This window comes from Bombus pyrosoma, linkage group LG2 (assembly GCF_014825855.1).
Source record: "Bombus pyrosoma isolate SC7728 linkage group LG2, ASM1482585v1, whole genome shotgun sequence".
In the NCBI taxonomy this organism is placed as follows: domain Eukaryota; kingdom Metazoa; phylum Arthropoda; class Insecta; order Hymenoptera; family Apidae; genus Bombus; species Bombus pyrosoma.
The window spans coordinates 303,859-320,042 of NC_057771.1; the positions used below are offsets into that span (position 1 = coordinate 303,859).

At 39.0% G+C, this 16,184-nt stretch overlaps 1 protein-coding gene and 1 long non-coding RNA gene across 8 annotated transcripts in view; one reads left to right on the forward strand and one right to left on the reverse strand.

Moving 5' to 3' along the window:
* Nucleotides 1-16,184, forward strand: part of LOC122577582 (RNA-binding protein Musashi homolog Rbp6) — a 759,888-nt gene that overhangs the window by 248,776 nt on the left and 494,928 nt on the right. The window lies entirely within an intron of this gene.
* LOC122577584 lies at nucleotides 1,504-6,159 on the reverse strand. The gene is made up of 4 exons (XR_006320384.1): nucleotides 6,112-6,159; nucleotides 5,822-5,849; nucleotides 5,199-5,645; nucleotides 1,504-2,227 (listed from the first exon to the last, which is right to left on the reverse strand). It is a non-coding gene; the product is annotated as an uncharacterized LOC122577584 (long non-coding RNA).

Sequence of the window (16,184 nt, forward strand, 5' to 3'; positions counted from 1 at the left end):
TTACGGGACACATTTCGGGAGTTCTTTTTCCCGTACAAAGGGGTGACTCGAGGGAAATCCGGTCTCTCACGATGTGACGTATACATACACGCAGAGAATTCGTCGTTCTCGCTGGATTCTAGTTTTCCACGTCAACGCGTAGATGGCAGTAGCGTACGCTTTCGGATTTAAAAGCTGCTTGAATACTTTTTTTCCCCTTGCAATTGGACGGTGCTTCCGGTGCAGCCGGCCAGAACCGATTGTCTGATCCTCATAGGATGCGACTACTTTGAGAATCGAGACGCGTCGCGCCATGAAAGGATCAGATTAATTCGTTCGAAAGAAGTGGACCAATGAAAAAATCGTTTAACGTTGAAAGTGAATCGTCCATTATGAAAGAAACTAATGAAATTCAGGATTGTTATACTTTTTACAAATCCAATATACTTTGAACGCTGTAAACTTCAATGTGAATAATTTATCTACAGAAATGATATATTATGAAATTCAAACGCCTTTAAAATCTTTATATTCCTTGGAAATGATAAAATTTTTAAGTGATTTAAAGATAAAACTAAGGACTAAAAAGTCCTAAAATTTTACTGTCGAGAGATTGAACAAATTAAGCTAATTTTCAGAAACTTCCAATGTTCTTATTCTTTAATACTATTGAAAGTACTTTCGATACACAATTGTCTGCTGTTTCGTGGTTTGAAAGATCTAACAGGTCAATTTTTTTAGTATTCAAGGAAGTGAACGAAATTAAATTAATTGCTCATTTAAAATTCTGAGAGGTATCTTTTACATACAGTCACGTACTTTCCACTGAGAACGTTCGATCAGTAGTCAGCGCAATTAGACGTTAGAACACGGGACTCCGCGAAATTGCCTGAAGATCCGATTGCTTGACCAAAATCTCGCCAGTGATAAATCATTTTTCTGCATGCGCTTCGGTCAGACATGCAAACATAAATAGGTTTTTTTTCACGGACGTGTACGTGCCTTCGGTTCGATGTACTGCCTAGACCGTTGCGCTCCGCTTCTGACATTTTCTTCTTTCCTCTTTTTTACGTGCCGTCCGCACGAAAACGAACCGTCGCTGAGAATTCACAGTTCCGCTGACATCGTGCTGCCGCAGTCGTATAACGTGAAATCGTAGATCATGGTGAACAATACTCGGCAATTAGGTTGCCGATTACAATCGACCGGTTTGCATTTCGTTCTTTCCTCGATGACAATTTCTACGACATAAAAATGCAGTCTCCGTAACACGATTGAAGTGTACGATCATGATAGTTATCTTGATTATCAGCTGGATCCTTTTGAAACAATTATTCGTTGAATCTGTCAAGTATTTTTAATTGGATTTTCTTTTTAGTTGGAAATTGTAATCTGCAAATCAGAAGAGGTTACGAACTTTGAAAGAATTACGCGCAATTAAGTTTTATTCACTATCGTACATCGTATATCAATAAGTACATATCATTTGCTATAAAATATCTCCTTACGTTACATATATTTAGATATAATTTGTACTTTCTAATTTATACTCGCATTTCCCAATTACAGCCTTTCGTTTATTACAAGATCTTTTCGTATATATTAATAATTAACTATCAATACAACGTAAATTTATTGACGTAGTAAATTATATAACGTAAATTTTAATGTCAATTGTATTCAATCAAATTTGACTATTTTACCAGACCAAATGCTAACTATTCAACCCAATGGCTCGTTGATTTCTTAAAAAGCATGTGTTAATAATCCTAATTCCTTTACTTCGTAAAGAATCGGGATAAGTTACTGTAACCAGCACAATGAATTTAGTAACGACGTTAGTCGTTTGTAACGACTCAATTAATAGACCGCGTAGTCGTTTCGACTGCGACCACTATTTTAATTTTAAACTACTTTAATTTTCGAGGACGTGTCCATACGCCGTTCGTACCATTTGATAATTATAATTCATTCCCTCTGGTATTTTTAACTCTCACCACGCGTATGGGTAATCGAAATTCGGTGTTTTGCAAATTTTCCATCGCGCAAATGCGGTCCCTCTTACCCGCTCGATCACGAAGGGCCTTTGTTTCGTTTTTCCTCTCTTCGTCCTCATTCCCATGTGCCAATGGTTGGCTTATGGGGATACGTTTTATTGGCCGAGTCCAATAATTAACAACACTCGATAATTAATTCGATGGAACCTCGTTTCGTTGAACGACGTCGAATTTCCCAATTTCGATGATGGCTGGAAATAGACACGATAATTATGGACACTCGTTCCACTTTAAATTGTAATTTAGAAAGTACTCGATTTGCTTTTTGGTTAATATTCGTGGTGACATTTCGACGTTTAAAGCGTCAGAAACTATGTACGTAAGTATACAGTTTACCATTAATTTTCTATTCGTCGGATTATATACGCTGTATGATTCTGGAAGTTTTCGGGCATTCGAGCGCGTATTCTCGTATTCAATTCAAAGGTGCGAATTTCCATTTCTCTGTCTAGTAACTCGCAATAAACTAGCCCGGCTGTTTCGCGTTCGCGGCCGTCGATATTATATTGAAAATAATACGCTTTGTCACGGTACGAGTCGATATCGTACAACATTCGTGTTCGCCTAATATTAATCATTCAGCCGTGGACAATCTACAAAATTGCCAAAATAATTCTGTCGATATTAATATTGATAAAATCTATCGGACCGTCACGCTGTCACGAATTCAGGACTTAAATCAGTTTTCTGTTGGTGCGACAACGGTGATTGGAGATGATTGTTTGACCCGAATTGGCTCAATGATTTTTTGATGATCGCACGAAATGACGTTGCAATAATGCGAGCTTGTACAGCGACGCGCCTGCAAAGATCAATACGAGCCAATTAATCGTTAATAAATAATGAATGGCGCACGGCTGGAACCAGCCAGATTGCCACTCATCTTTTGTTTCAAATATGGAGCCTCTCTGACTGTGCATATGGAATATATCCCCGTGTATATCGATATACCAGTTGGATATTAACGGCATTACCATATGGAATCCGACATGGAGTTGCGAGATTTTGCAACGGGAGCGATTTGCATGATTGATTGCGTCGAAGCTTTCACGGCCTATCGTTCGCTGGTTCAACTTCCTTACTTTCCATTTTTTTATTGGAATATGTTCAGCGTGCATCTATTAAAAAAATTTTCTCGGAATATCTGCATAGATGTCGGAAATCATTCGTAAATTATTTCCGTATAAATAAATTTACCTTGCGATCTGCAATTGTATTTAGCTTTAAATTAGCCTTCCGTCATAGTTATTCGTTTAATATAATGTTACATATAATATTCCAAGATAATAGAATTGTAATGAAAATCAATATTCAAGAAAGTGGTACCAATGGCAAAATCTCTAAATTTTAATAGAAAATCTGTATGGTTCCAGATATTAAAGCAATTTTTCCTCTAGATAAATATGAATTTTGTGTATCGTTCCATTTGCATTTCCACCACTTTTCCACTGGTATCTTTATGTATAAAAAATGTTCATAAAAATGGTATGTAGCCGATGTTTCTCTAATTTAAAATCTTTGTATAACCTCAATACCCTGTCTCTTAAAAACTTTGGACGTGTAGCAAGGAAAGAAACGAAATGGTTGGATAACTTCGCTACATAGTTTTGATCGATTGAAATTATCGTTGAAATTGCACTGTAGGTTTAGACGTGCCGCACACTTTTCCTCAGCCTGACAGCAACTTAAACCGAAACTCCAATCGATAAAGCATAACTCGATTCCAACGAAGTTACATTTGTTATCTATATGGAAATAGCTATAGGGGCTCACCTAAGACGATTTTTGAAATCGAATTGTCTCTGCTGTGACTTTAATTTGATTTCTTGCGTAAAATTCGATTCCGTCGCGATGATCTACGAGCATATTTTCTTGGCATACAACCCATACGAATAAATCCTACGCTTTAACGAAATTCTCTGTTCCCCCCTTTTATATTTCCCGTTCTCCCTTTAAACGCATGCCCCGTATTCTTCCTTTTACGTCATCGAATAAATATATTCCGAACTTAGAAATACCGTTTCTTAACCAGTTCTTAATCCGCCATCGTTTTACCATTTTTATTATTCTGTAAGAAATTCAATCGATCGTCACGTAAAACTACTAATAAATACGCTATTTAAATATATATGGGAATTTTTAAAATGTAAAAGTATAGAGAATACATCACAGAATTATCATGAAATGCATACATACATAGATCGCATCATCTTCATAATCAAGAAGTCAAATCGAAGAAACATTTTTTCTTTAATTTCAAAATCATTAACAGCACAATTACTTCAGACAAGAGCAAAACCTGACTGCGCCGTTGTAGCATAGTAACATACAATTCACCAAAAGCGGGGAATTCTTCTATTTAAAATGATCTTTCTGTCGTCTTCACACGACTTACGCGAACATTTTTTAAATATCGTCGTTCACAACAGAACGTGTAGGCGTAATTTTTAATATTTTAATATCTCTGTCTCGCCCGCACGATCGCGCTTCTTCGCTGACTTGCCCCAAATTTTTCTACTATTTCTACTAGCGACGTACGCATTTCCAGGTAAAAAGTAGGTCACGTCGTTTCGTGAAATTCTCGCCGCCATTCAAGGACCTCTATGCATTTTGAATGCCCAGCTATGATCCTATCTCTGAAACCGATCGAGATATCGACACGAATCAAAGTGCGTTTCCAATGGCTTTTTTTGCGTTTTTCTGCGTTCTTTTGACCTTTTCGCAGATATTAAAACTAATTGTTATTTCTATACGTGAAGGAAAAATTGTGCTAGTTTCTGTGGATACTTGAGATACTTGTCATATTGTAATCATCTGTAATCATCATCGATATAATTTAAGGGATTCGAGTGAGAATCACTTCCATTAAATTATGAATATAGAAATTATAAACATTTAATTGTTAGAATACGTCGTTTGGTACGATAGGTTTTGAATATATAATAACGAAAGAACAAAAACGAATAAGTAATACTAAACGAATTTTATCAAAGAAACAGCTTATCCAGCGAAATTATTCTCGCTATAAAACATTTCCTAGATTAATTTCGCTATTTTGTCAACACAACATAATTTTTTATCTACTGCAACGGCAAACATTTCTTCCCTCCAAATAGCGCAATCAGATTCTACATGCAACCTTAACGATTTATTTACGTTTACCTTTCTGCTGTCGTTGCTTGTCCCATCGTTCTTAATTCTTCCTTATTTAAGGCGACGCGAATCAAATAATTTGGTGGCGTGACAAGGGCAGCCAGGTTCACTTTATCGCACGCCATTTCTTATCTATGCTTTCTAAGATAAAGCTCCGTGCTACGAAATTAATTCCTGCCGGTAGTTTAACGTAATTAACGCGGCTTGGGACGCGTTAAGCAGCGGCCATGTAATTCAACCGCAGTTAAGGCAGGCTAAGTTCTTCATTTAGATCTCGTCGCTTTCCATTTGCTCGACGAATCAACATTTTTCCTCTCTTTCGCTCTCGTTCACGTTCCTTTGCTCTTATGTTTTAGCGTTGAGCCTTGTCCATCTCGTTACGTAGATTTGGACTAAATAAATCGTGACACACTGTATTTGGCAAGCAGTTTTGAATCACAGATGTTTGCAGTTCTTCTATAACAAAGTTGTATTTCGAGTGATTAGTTTGAAGATTAATTAAAAACGATAAGAAGATCTACAGGAGATACAACGATTGCAGAAAGTATTTGTACACAGAAAATCAATATGGAAAATCAACAAAAATCTACTAAAAAAGTATCTACTAATTAATTAGACCTAAACATATTTACCGTTTCATTTAGTAGCACTCTCACATAGCTATAAAAAATTGATACTATGAAAATGAAGTATAAAACTTGGAAATGAAATATGTTCACCTACACTTTTTGTAGATTCTGTATTTGATGGAAAAAGAAATATATAGATAGGGAAAGACGGCGAAAAAGAAGAAAAGAGAGGGCAGAAGCAGAGAGAAGGAGGAGGGAGAGGAAGTAAAGGTTCAGAAAGTAGAAACTAAAGAGTAAAAAATAGGAAATGAAAAGGGAACAAGAAGGCTCTAAGAAAGTAACTGAAATAACACCTAAGAAGAAGTTAAAAGTAGAAATCTGGTATGTTCTCTCTGTTGCCACTCATGGGACTTCTGTAAAAAAAAAATGAGCAGATATGGTTGGCCGTTGCTCTCGCTTTTATCCCGGTATCTTGTTCCCGCGTTGCGTTCGGTGTCGCGGGTAAGACAAGTAAGACAGAAATGCAGCCGTAATCTGACACGATACGATCCAGTAATACCAGTACACCGTGTGTAATTTCAGATCGGCATTCGGCCGCGATTTAATCGCTTCAACGTCGTTCCCGCGTCGTTCCAGCGCGCGTGGCGCCGCCGCCCCTCGCGAATTAACGCAACGCGTCGCGACGGCTCGTGTAACAGGCGTTAACTTGGTTTCCAAATTTCTGGGCGGTAACTAACTAATTCGCGACCGAGCGAGCATGAATACGCTGAGCGCGAAACGACCACGTTAACTCGTACTGATTCTATTAGCCGCATCATCTATGGACTCTGTTACGTTGTATTAATCAAGAATGGGTTCTGTCTGCGACATAGTTGGACTGAATCGGGAAATTTTGCCCTGCACTTCTGGAGAAAATAAGCAAATCGTGAAAATATTTTATGGATATAAAGGTATAGCGTGATACTGGATCAAAGAAGAGTTTCAGTAGGCTTGATGAAGATTATCGACGCACGTTATTGTTATTAATGTAGATTATGTTCTTTAAATAATTATTATCTTTGTCAATAGATTTCATATTCTAACGAAGATTGTCTTTCCAATGTAGAGAGAGAATTATAGTTCATCCAACTTACCTAATAATTTCATTCAATATTCCAAATGTTGATTTTAATCCGCCACTGTAATTCCCACCAAGTAATCATTAACATTCCGACGTGTAATTTCAACTCTGTTTTCTCAATTTTCCATTGCCTAATCGAAGATTAACTAAGACTATTCCCTTGACAAAATAGACATATCAAATTACACTCCGTCACAACCTTAGCAATCAACAGTCATGCTATTTCCATTCGCTTGTGTCTGCGACGTATCGAATAACTCACGCTCCCACAGAATAAACATATGGATGAAAGAGCCGCGAGATGTTACGAGTCGCGGTGCAAAATCGTTTCTCTCGTGTCTACCGTTTGAATCGAATGTGTGCTCGTTTAAACACCGCTCGCAAATGGCTTTCAGAAGGAAATGAAAATCAAACGGGTCTTTGTTCGCCTGCTCGAAAAAGGAAGACGGTGTCAAAGACTGAACAAATAGGAAGAAGGAAGAGTCGATGCATGTTTCTATACCGTATCTATTCCAAACGAAACTGTTTTTTTTTTTTTTTTTTTTAAAGGGGAATCATCCTTTCCTTCTTTTTTATTAAATTTTTGTTCCGATGTTTGACTATGGCGAATAAATTCGCGTTCGTGAATGTGGACGATGAGAAACGATTATTTTTTTGTTTTGTATCGACACACCGCGTGGAAAATTCATTTCAAGGCAAACAGAACGTTTAAATTCCCCGAAAAAGGCTCAAAGAATATCGACAGGGTAAGTTGATTCGAGGAAATTGAAACAAAACCGAGTGTAATTATGCAACACAATTTTCTGTTTAATTCTGTTATGCCAGTAATGGTTTAAACACATTCTTCGAAAGAACTTGTTGTGAGATCGTTTTGTGTTCTTTCTGTAAATGCAGTAGCAAATACATTCTGGGACATACCATTCCGCAATGCGTAATTGCGTAATTTCATTTCGCAACGACCGAAATTTTCATAACAAAATTGCAATTTTTGTTAAATTACATTAATAATTTTTTAATTAATACAATTGTGTGTGTGTGTGAATTATATATGCATTCAAAAAACTAAATTTCCTGTAATCAACAACCTTCCACCACTACCAAACAACATCGCAGAAAAATCTTTTCTCCCTCAATATCGTACCGAACAGCAACATCTCACTCCCGAATCGCGATGCATCTCCCAAATAAAGGTATAAAGGTGGTAAAAAGAGACAGGTGGGCGTGCAGAGCAGCACACAGGAAGTAAATCCTCGGCGACGAGGTGACAACGTGTTCGCGTGAAAAGTAAAGGAAAGTGGTTTTCCAGGGCGAATGGCGGCTACAAGCTTACGAAAACGACACTGGCTGCCTCCTCCTCGCCGGTAATCGGTCGCTTAACCTACCGGCTTAGCACAAGAGTTCCGCAGGATAGATTGCTTTAATTTAAGTGGAGTTAGGCTAGTGCATCTCCCGGTACATAGTGTGCGAGTTGGGTTATGGGCCGAATCAACGTTGGGATTCAGCTTAATTCCGACCCTCTCTTTTCATCCCCTTCGTCACGCTCTCTCTCTCTTTCGTTTGATCTTCCCTCTTCCTTCCCCGTCCGTTTCTCTTTCTCTCGGTTTCTCGCGAGTCAGGCTTAACCTCAGATTAGTCGTACACTTGCACAAGACTGTGTGGAGGAGGTAGAAGTTCCTCGATCACGGCGTATCCACTCGGAGTCGAGGCGAGATCGAACCTGGCCGACTGCAGTATCCGCATCCACTCGACCCTCTCTTGAAATCCGCCAGCTATCGCGGTTATGTCTTTCTGTCTCTTTCCCAACCACTACTCGATTCCCGCACCCCCTTGTCCGTACTGCCTTCTCTCTCTCCTCGTTCCTGACGCTGGTCGTCAGCGACCACTTGGATAACTCGACGCCAATTTGCGGAACGGCTTTCGCCGGAGATGGATACGGCCGGGAATAGCTTGAAAATAATCTTCCTTGCGCTTCCACCTTCATTTCTGCCCGTTTGCCAGCAGGGCAACGGACCCTCTGAAGGGAGACGAACTCGCCAGAGCACCATTCGTTCGCTCATGGCCTAGCCCAATTGGGGGGAAATTTTGACGATTTGGAAGATCGTGCCTCGTCGTGGCTTCGGAAGACTGATGCGGACTTGGAAGGGCAGGGTTGATGTATTAGAGAGTTGGAAATTGTTGTGTACGGACTAGGCTTTGAACCTATTTCGTTCTTATTTTCAATTTCATTTCTCAAAGTATGGCTTATTTTTCGCACGAGATTACAAAATTTTAGAACTTGGTTTTATTAGAAAAAATTCTAAGAATTATAGAGAAAGACTCAATCGTACTTACAGATTACCATCCACTAGATGTTTCATACCGCAACAAATACCATCTCGATTTCAATCACGAAAGTAATCAACGAATAGCAAAATTATGAGCAAACGAGCCGAGCTCTCATTTCAGCGCACGCGCCGATCGCGCAATCCGCTGTTAAATTCAGTCTTAAATATTTATATTGGAAATTCGTCTAGGAAATTAGGTGAAATATATTCGGTGATATATCACTCGGTCGTTGGGACGTCTATCGTTTCAAGCTACTTTTTTTCACCGTCAAGTAATATTGCTCGCTATTTTCTACTTATAAAGCTCTGTATAGCAATCATACATCCGTCCGCTGCTAAATATTCAAAAACTTGTCTACTATGAGACAACTAATTTTACGATCTCTCTGTACATGTTTCACCTAGTATAGCTCATTTAGTTGGCAACTAATATTCGTCTCGTGTTAAAATTGTCAAATTATAATACGTGAGAGGCAATAGAGGCTTAAGGTGGCTTTTTGTCCTGGCTCCCTTCCCGGATCGTGATACCGATCAGAGTGTAAACGCAACGAATTCACGGGCTGGCAGCTCCCGTTTGGTCCATTGACGCGAGATCATTGTGTATAACGGTGATCGTCATCGATCTTCGACGTCCAGATCATCGAGCCGAACGGAAAAGAACCGTCCGACGGGAAAATCCCCTCCCAGATCGGTGTCAGTTTGCTACGAACATCAATTTTCCGACCGTTTTGGGGAACCAGCGCGTGTATCATTATGCTATGTGTAGAACGCGACCGACACTGACGGCTCGGTAATTCGGCGAAATAAATTGTTTTCATCGACGCCGGGATTAACGATCCGTTGCGAACGTAACGGATATTAAATTGTTAATCGTGGACATTGTTTCGGTGACGCCGCGTTGTTTTCCGTCCAGTGAAATGAAATTTTTTGACGAAATTTTAAACTTCTATCTTTAAACTCTCTTGTATGTTATGAGTTTCTTGAAAATAGACGATTTACCTTTGTTATCTACATTTTGAAAAGAATTAATTGCGTTTTCGAAAGATAATTGTACATGTAATTTATCGAATGTCAGATTCATATGCATATATCAAAATTTAGTGGCGCAGAAATACGCATTAATACGCAAAAATATTAAATAAATAAAATAAATCTCTGTTTTGGTTTCATTTCTTTATTGGCTTTGTTCAAAAGAATGTGAATTTGTATAAACGCTAGTCGTAGCTAGTAGTGGCTAGTAGTCAATGCTAGTAGTAGCAGTCTAGCAATTTAAACTATGGATAAGAGTTATTGTTAAAAAAATTTTGTTCGATTTCAAAACAATGAAATACGTATATTGCGTTACACATGAAATATGCAATAATAGAGTATTCGAAAAAAATGCATAATGGTAAACGAGAAATTCAGATATTAGTTCCATTTATATCCGTTGTATTGGAAAAACGATTACTTGGTATGCTTTGTCGAAGCGCGTGATATTTCATAAATTACAACACCTCGTGTGCCATGTATTTCGCACCCTGCCCTATCCTGTTTGCTTTCGATCAGCATTTTATCCCCATTTTCGTATGATTCAGTTTAACAAACATTTAACCAAGAACATGTATCAACTTAGGGGTCATCCAAACACAGCAATTTATCAACAATTTATCAATAAATCTCTACAATACATCAATCCGCGTTTCCATAAAAAATGAGATAAGTTAACTTGTGTTCTTACAACTGGTAACAGTAATTTCTCAATAATTTATGTCTTCCTTCATTGGCTATCATCAATGTCTTTCTTTCATTGAATCGTCTAGACTTTCCCAGAAAGGGACAAAAAGAGTTTCTGCGAATGTGCGCGATGAAAACGTCGAATCAGGCGAACCAGTATCGCGAAAGTCGGCATCTGTTGGAAAGTATCGTTACAGTAATTTCTATGCTCGCAGTTGCATCGATAAATTTTATAAGAGTGCATACTTGTGAACTGTCAGTTAATAACCGCACGCCGTGAACGACGCGAGCCGCATCATAATTCATCGATGCAGCGATTCCTGTGTAACTCTAAATCACTTGTCGAGAGAAATAAATTCTCTAGCCCTTGTGCTAGAGCGCGATGTCGTTTGCGTCACGACTCGCTTCGCCACTGTCCTCCTGACCTTTTCGTTTCGCGAATCCTCGCCTGGTTTCGTCCATTATTTCCTCATGGCTGTTTCTTCGTTATCGTTACGCGTATATCGGTGTCATGGTATAGCGAAGTCATAAATTGCTACATCGAGTGCCGGCACTGATTGATGGAATGACACTTGGGACCACGTGTAGCGTTCTAGTTCGATCAATTTCCACTGAACCACGATCTAGGCATGCTTTACGCAGTGCTAACTGTGATTTTGAAGCTTCATTTCTTTAGTTCTCTATAAATTCGATTGTTCAGATACTCGATCAGTCAATTTATTCGTTATTTATTATTAATTTATCATAAAATCTCGTTTTTTACTTGATGTTACTCGAAGTCAAATGACTTATTACTATTATATTTACACATTTAGAATGATTGAGTATATGTATATTTTTGAAGTATCATTCTGTAGGAAGGTATTATATGATATATGCAAATTATATGTAACCCGTAACATGTATAAATTCGTTTAACTTTAGGCTAATCGTCGGAAGTAACGCAGATTATCGGGTGGATTCGTTCGAGAGACTTTCCATTCTCCACTCTTACTATCCGCCATTCCTTTTCGCCTCGAAGGATTAAAACCTTAAAACCTTATCTTCGGGGAACACGGTGCGTTGCTGGCCGGCAATCCAGCTCGTTGGAAAGTCGGAAATAACTTACATCGCTTTTCCACGCCGTCGACCATTGTGAAAACGTACTTAAATTGCTTGTTTCTGTTCACACAATGGTTGCGGATACTTTTGACCTCGATTCGTTGTTGTTCCTTGTGGTTTGTCTTATCGATTACTGGAATATTTCATGTTTTCTTTTGGATTCTAGCATGGTGAGAGAATTTAATGTTCCGTTAAGTTATTATCGGTATGTGATCTTTTGAATATTCTAATAGAAAGTTTAGTATTACGAATGTCACTCTTCGTAAAGATCACTTTATATGGATTATATTAGTTTCCAGAATTCTACTATGAAATTCAAACATGTCCAGATTAGCCATCTCGACCAGTGGTCTGATTTATGACCGCCCAAATCCCTTTCGTAGATACGTATAATCCTTCATGTTACTTTACGTACAAAAGTACCGACACAAATCATTCTAGAAGACACGGACATCATATAAAGATGTTGATGCATTTTTGCGAAATGTAAAAATGCTCAAATCTACAGAATACACAAAATATTTGTCTCGTCAAAAAACCAATCGTCAAAATAACACATCCAGCATCAACCAATGTAACTTACTCCCCCTTCTCATCTTTCCAAACGACAAAACCAACATTCGCCTAACTAACAGTTCGACCAACGTGTACTGTGATAAAAATTGGACTCGCAGGAAGATCGTATTGTTTTACGGTGGGTTCGCCGAATGGTGGTCGTGTTTTATGAAAAATCGAAGAAAGGCGAAGGGAAAAATGGCAGTGGGTCGGATTTTTCAGCACGGTCGTTGACGGTAGACGTCGCGAACGGAGAACCATTAAAGCCAAGACCACGGGTGGCGGCGTTGATTGTCATCGGGTGTTTTACGAAGCATCGCGTAACCGGCTCTTGTTCGTTCATGGGATTGATATTGTGGATAGGGAGGCCCCCGTCGTTACGGCCGATTTTATCGCGGTCGTCGTGCCCGGAACGCGGTTCGTTTCTCCCTTGAAATACGAGTCACCGGGTGTGCCGCGTTGTTCAGCAGAAACCGGATTGCAGTCGAACGATGCCGCACGATCGATACGCTTCACGCCGGTTAGGTTTAATCCACCGATCGATCTTTCTTCCCCCGCCGGTCCTTCCGCCTCTTCGCCATCGATGCCTTCGTGTTTTTGCAAACTGAAATTTCCGCCCTTGCTCCGCGAAACAATTAACCGTAGCGTGAAGTACCAGCCAGACTTTTTTCATTTCCTACTCTTTTTTTCGATACTCTAAAGTGAGAGTGCAATTGCTTTTTTTTCTGTTGGTAAATTTCAAACGTGAATCGATGATGCGGTATATCGAAGGCGTTTGCAACTTTATGAGATTTCTAACAGGACATGAAGTAACTCATCTTTTATTAAACTACATTGCAAGGTTTCTAATGAATTATACCACAAGTATTTTTGGATGTCAGAGATACTGCTGATCATTAGAGCATTCCATTTTTGCATATACAACGGCTCACGAAAGTATTCCGATGCTTAATATAGAAAAGTTTTATTGAAATATTATGTGTATTATATGAAACTTTCCGAAATGTCATTAGCACTGTAACGAGACGTGATTGTATTGGTCGTAAAATACAGTGCTAATGAAATTTCAAAATGTTCCGTACAATACACGCGATACATACATTTAGAAAATTTCTCCATAAACGTTCAAATATTTTCATGGGGCACTGTGATACTAAGCTAACGATAGGGAGTATTGCGCCAACTTTCCACTTCTTGGTGGTGGATCTACTACTCTAGCATATGATCAACAAGCTTATCCTTCTCGAATCAAATCTACATAACACACAATCGTGAAATATATTCTCTGATATGCTTTAAAAGATCCGAAAGGAATCGACAATACGAACCCAGAAGCTCCATTCAACAAATTTTCGTTGTCTTTACCCTCAACGCCGGCAGCCGCAACGATTTATCCTACTTTTTAGCTTATAGGTGGAAGTTTACCGAACGCTGAACAGAATCGAACAATATTCGCCGTCCGTGCCGCCAGCGACAGTTATTGTTTTTTAATTGAAAGCCGCGCACGCGCCTTGCAGCGGTCATGACCCTCGTGAAAGGCGTCGTCGGTACCACTACCAGCATGCGGCTCGGTAAAAAAGTTGGCTTGGAAATTTTTTCAATTAAAAACCGTCGGCGCGTACCGTCCGGACGAGCTTCAGCGACGGCCAGAAGCCGGGACGCGTCGCGTCGCGACGCGGCGTGGCGCGCTGTGCAACGGCCAACAGGGCGAGAAGGAGGTGGAGGAGGGGTGAGGGTTAGTTTTAATTACTGTAGCATCGTTACGCATGGCCCGTTTCAGTAAGGACCGGGCTAGAAAAATTCTGGCGGCAGCTGCGACTGTCCTGCCGTCCGTTGCCCCGTCACATGGGCCTGGAATAACGTAAGAAGATGATGAACGCCGCAGAAAGAAATTAGGTGACGGACATTTTTCAATTTCGTTGCGACGAGGCCTGTTTTTTTTCGTGTTTGGGCTAGCAAAATGGATTTCACGGGAGATAGAGAATTCTTTTCATAGTCGGAATTTAAAAAAAAATAATTAAGGAAAAAAATGTGGAATCATCGAAGAGGGGTGGATGGATTAATTTCGTTTGAAACTCATTTTTTGATGCAGGTTGCCCCGTTTTGGGGATTTTGTATGCATAGTTTATTGCATACGGAGGATTAAGATATTATTAATATGGGGCGAGTATAAAGTATTTGATTGAATTACTTAATCTACGGTTTGTGCGCTAGTTTGGAGTTGAAGGAGTTGGAGGTGTGGCTGTATTTTCTGTTTTCTTGAGACAGTAGATGTAATTCTATTAAAAGATGTTCTGTTGGCACCAAATCTATGTTCGGTACGTTAAGGTTGTCTTCGTAATAACAAAAATTAAGTAGAAACGTGGTCAGCATCGTTTCTTCGTTTATTTGGTAATGTTCTTTCATTGGAACGGCGGTATCGCGAATGAAAAACTGGGAAAATTGAGTCTTCGTTAACTCGCTTAGAGAACATGATACTTCGCAACCGATTTTGTTTGGAACTTCCTGGTTGTTTATGACAGTAGTTGTTCTCGTTTCTTTCTTCTTCGATGTTCGTCGAAAATAAATAGATACAAAGTAAAATGTTATTGTTACAATATAATTGCCCTTTTTACCTCTAAAAACAGTGGTTTAGTAACGATTAAAGGTTAATTAATTGCACGTATGAATATTTTATATCAAATTATTCTACGTTATGTCAATCATCCTGTTAAACACACACACATACGTGATATCATACTGAAGTATTTCTTCTATTTGCTTCACCATCGTGCCTGTCCGGAGTGCAAAATTTCCGTTAAGATAGCAATATAAGCACAACAATGGACCGATTAAAAAGGGAGATTTTGGGGAGATTTTCAAAATTTACACGACGCATAATTCATGTATTCGCCGCAACTTGATTATTGATACGTCGAACGTGAAACAATCGATACACCCCATCATTTGCAATATTTGATAGTGTAATGTCATATTTCCTACAATAGTATCGTGACCATACTACCGTGGAATATATATCTATATATATGTACACGTGTATATCGCACTGGCATGCGCACACTCCGTATTTGACTGCAACATAACGCTGTTGTAGATTGCACAGGGACTGGTTTACGATGTAACCAGTTACCAAGAGTTTCGATGTGTTCGCCAGTGTAGCTGTCACTAATCAGTGCAACCGACCATCAAGTAACTCGCATTGTACATACACGTTTGTCTAATATTCGCTGGCGCCGTGTACCACCAACGTAATCGATTGCTCGTAATTAATTCAATTTTAACGCATCCCTGTTTTCGATATTAATTACGTCTCGTTCGTGGATCCAAGATGAATTTTGACGAACGTACGTTGATCCTAATACGAATGCGGAATATGTAAAACGATGAATTCATGATCAATAAACTTGAATAAAATATCGTGGGAAATGTAATCTCTTCAATCCCATTGAATAAGCCACAGAAGGCTCAAACGATAATGCTGATCATATTAAACGTCTCTCCCAGTATATAATATTGTTCATTCGTTTCTGGAAAGTTATAATATAATAATGTTTGAAAATAATTTGCCATGTAATGTACAATGTAATAAATTTCTTCAACACATTAAGAA